The sequence below is a fragment of the Sinocyclocheilus rhinocerous genome, unplaced genomic scaffold, assembly GCF_001515625.1.
Source record: "Sinocyclocheilus rhinocerous isolate Xijiao unplaced genomic scaffold, SAMN03320098_v1.1 scaffold1134, whole genome shotgun sequence".
Lineage (NCBI taxonomy): Eukaryota > Metazoa > Chordata > Actinopteri > Cypriniformes > Cyprinidae > Sinocyclocheilus > Sinocyclocheilus rhinocerous.
The window spans coordinates 87253-91590 of NW_015643579.1; positions in this window are offsets into that span (position 1 = coordinate 87253).

A 4338-nucleotide genomic window follows, 5' to 3' on the forward strand; every position below is an offset into this window, starting at 1 on the left:
GTGTGTGTGTGTATGTGTGTGTGTGTGTGTGTGTGCTATGTGATGGAGGGAGAATGGATGGCAGGCTTATGCAAGATCACTGACTTTCTTTGCAACTGTTTGTGTATATGTGTGTGTAGTACCTGTCTATAATTACTGCATACTCAGTCAAGCTTCAGTGCTGCAGACTTTTCAGCATCTCAGGGGATGAAAACTCACAGAACTCCTCATAAGATCAGCCCTGCATTGCCTATAGCACTCAACTTTAAAAGCTGACATATGCAGACAGTTCTTTTCAAAGAGTGAGTTCATCTGGACTAGACACACTTCTGAGTTCTAAGTACTGTAACAGGAACAACAACCACTTCCTCTGCATGCTATTTTTAGTTGCTGTACCCAGCTGTGTAAGTCCTATGGATTAAGCTGTGTATGTTAGGTAAAGTGAAATATATGATTGGCATTTGTCATGTTTTAAAATAGTGTCTATTATTTTAAAGACAAATTCTTGTGACAGGCCTAAAGTATTTAGCTAAATAATCAAATGATAATAATTTTGTCAATGGCAGGTAAACAGATAGAACTTGTGATGAACTTGAACACCAACAGATGAACTTGTGGTGCATGAGTTTGCACTTCCTCCGAGACACATTTTAACTAATTGTACTGCCTCCGATAACCGGCTAGTGGAGTCCAAGTCTGAGTCCACTGGTGAAATGCTATGATTTAGCAGCTTCTAATTTAATACAATTATTTTATACTGTCAGCAAGACAATTTGACTGAAAAGTTAAACTAAAAAATGAACATGAATATCAGAACATTTTAGTATCTGTCCCTCTTTAATGACAGCAGCACTTGAGCCGACATGAACTCCACGTTTGTGCAAAACCTGATGATCATGTTATCCATCATGGTTTGATAGTGTTCCAGAGATCAGCTGGCATGTTTCAATGAAAACAAGGAAATCTGATATTCATTTTGTACAAAGGAATCCACACGATTAACATCATAAATTTGCTTACTTTTTGGTGACCTAAAAACAGTGCAGTGTCGTTTAAAATTTTAAACTTTCAGTTTATTTCCAGGTTTAAGATAGATTTTAATTGCAGAATTTCAATGTAGTCTTAGACTGTTAAACCTAACTCTCTTTTGCCCCTTTTAAGACTCTTTTACATAAATGTGTCGCCTATGAGACACATGGCCATAATATTATAATTAACAGTTCAGTTAAAGTCTAGATGGCAGACATGAATGTAGAATATTTCATAATTAATTAACATGACTAAAGTTAAGACCTGAAGGTACTTAAATGAATAAATAAACAAACAGTGGGAAAGAAAACAGGGACTTCCTATTGTGTGTCTCCACTATAAACTTCTCACAAAACAGGATATCTCTCTGAAACACACCTACAGATGGGAAGACAGCCTGCAGAGCTGTGGAAATCCTCACACTAGGACAGTGGCAGCACCTCCTCAGTACACACTTCACTCTCACCAAAGGAAGAAGCCTTCCAATCTGCACTCGACAGATTAGACAAAGATCACAACAGCAAGAACTGGGCCTTGGCTGCTAGCAAGATATTTAGAAAATATAACAGATAACAGATAAACAGAACTGAGGAAAACCTTTTGCAACTCCTCACATATGTATAGACTATAATTACCAAAACATGCAGGAAAGTTCAAACAAAAATGAAAATTCGGCCATCAGATATGTGTACAAATGCCTCTGTCTTTTTTTTTTTCTTTTTTTTTTGCTCATGCAGTGGTAGTCATTGTCATTTAGACTGTTGCCTTCTACAGTATATTTTTTTATTGAAAAAAGGGTAATGCTTTACGATAAGGTCCCATTAGTTGACACATAATATTAGTTAATGTGTTTATTAAAGGGGTCATATGATGCGATTTCAATTTTTCCTTTCTCTTTGGAGTGTAACAAGCTCTTGGTGCATAAAGAAGATCTGTAAAGTTGCAAACAATAAGCAATACATTTGTTGCAGTATTTATAATTCTTTGTTAACATTAGTTAATTAAAACAAAATGTAATTGGTAGTTTAGGTTTATTAAATAATATGATCAGATACAACGTTTGGTTTTAATAATGCATAAGTAATTTTGAAATGAACATTAACTAAAACTAATAGAAGTATTATAGAGGCATCATTACTAATAGAAGCTTTAGAAGTATTCATTGTTCATGCTAACAAATGTAGTTAACTAATGTTAAACCTTATTTTAAAGTGTTTTCCATTTTTAGGTGAACTATACATTTAAGTGTAGACCTAAACTAAAACTATATATTATATTGAAATAAACAGGGCCCCAGAAAGTTGTTTTACAGTTATGGAGTATTAATTATTCAGATATCCTCATTCACTGCTAGACAATATAAGAAAATGGTGGACAGTGATCAGTGCCTGCCGCTAACATCAGCAGTCTACTTCTCCGGGCTTGGGAAATGTGTTTGTGTAGGGGGACGGAGGTCTACCTTAAATGATCTTGGCCAAATGCAATGGAGCCAAAGGCAGATTTAGGCACTGACGGGAATATTTAGTAAACCTGCTAAAAGACAAGGCAAGTCTGCAGAGGGAAGTGTGAAGTGGGTCAGTCGCTCAATATTAAAGTCATCTGTTAAGATAGCACTGGCAGATGGAGGCGGAAGTGACTAGGGGAACCGCTGGATAAGTTTCAAGGATGTTTTATTGGTGCCACACGTTGACAGTCCCACAATGAATGTGAAAATAAATAAATAACTCAAATAAACAAAACAAAACTGTACAATATTTACAGCTAGATCAGCTAAATCAAAAAGATCTGGGGCCGTATGTATAAAGCCGCTCAAAGTAAAAGTTTAGTCTTAAGTGTGTCAAAATTCTAAGAATGACGTAATTTTACTCTTATTCCTAGACTTAAGAATAAGAGTGATTCATAAAGGTTCCTAAGTGTTAAAAGAGGTCTCAGCTCCTTGCTCTAACTGTAAATGAGGAGACATACCATGAAACAAAGCATTAGTAATAATTTGTGATAATTTTGCACAATGCAAAGCATTTAAAAATACATTTAAATTAAAATATTTCAGTCTTAATTAAATGATTTTATTGTAGTTACATTAAATGATTGGTGTTGTGCTGCTGTGACTTTACATGAGCAGGCTCACTATTGGCTGATTCAGAGGTCGAGGTCGGCCATTTTGTGTTGACATCATTGTAGTCCTTAGTTCACAACACTTAAGTGTCACCTCAGTCAACACATAAGAATCAGTCTTAGACTTTACTGAAAGCTGCTTTTAGCTTCTTTATAAAAGTCTCCTACTCTTAGAAAAGTCCTACTTTTTACTAAGAATTTTTTGACACTTAAGTCAAAGCTTAAGACTATTCTTAAGAGCATTTCTGAGAAGTTTTAAACATATGGGCCCAGGGGCCGTATTCACAAAACATTTTATCTTACCACTAAGAGTTCTGTGTCAAAATTCTTAGAATGACGTAATTTTACTCCTATTCCTAGACTTAAGAATAAGTGTGATTCATAAAGGTTCCTAAGTGTTAAGACTAGGTCTCAGCTCCTAAATGATTTAAAAGAGCTGGAGAGGTATCCTAACCTAGTTAGGAGTAACAAGATGGCAGCAAAAGGAGGTGACACACTTTCCAACGAAGATATGACATATTGGAGTTATATGTTGATAAAATGACACAAACTTGATCGCCAAGATAGTCAATTCTTTTTGTAACTGACCAAGTGAGAAATTTAATAACTTCTTCCACTCTACAAATCAATGCTCTAACTGCAGAAATTAAAGTAGTAACATTTTTTGGCTGGAAAATTGGAAAAATGCAGCAATGCACCGGTGATGACACAGTAAGCAGGATCTTAAATATTGTGGCACTAATCCCACCAAACACAACAGTGGCCAAAAGTGATGTGTGGAGTTTTTTTTTAATGACCCCACAATTCACTTAAACCATTCAAATACGAGGGAAAAAACACTGACCAGTGTTGCCGACTGCTTTCAACTGAAAGTAGATAAAACAGTTGCTAAATTGCTAGATTACGTCAGAATGGCAAGTTCACTGATCTATATACATATACATATAGATCAGTGGTGGAGTCTTGGAATCTAGATAAGGTTCGTCCAAGAAATTGATTTTGTTGCTAGGCTTTTGAAAAAAGTCTCAAAAGGGGTGAGGAAGTCACTAAATCTAGTGACAAAATCACTAAATTGGCAACATTGATATTTACTACAACATCATCAGTTATTGATATTTCGTTGGTCCTCTTGTTTTTGCATGTGTTCATAATTTCTTTGTATGACAGCATGGCCAAAAAGTATGACCGCACAATTTGGTATGTTTCATTGCATTA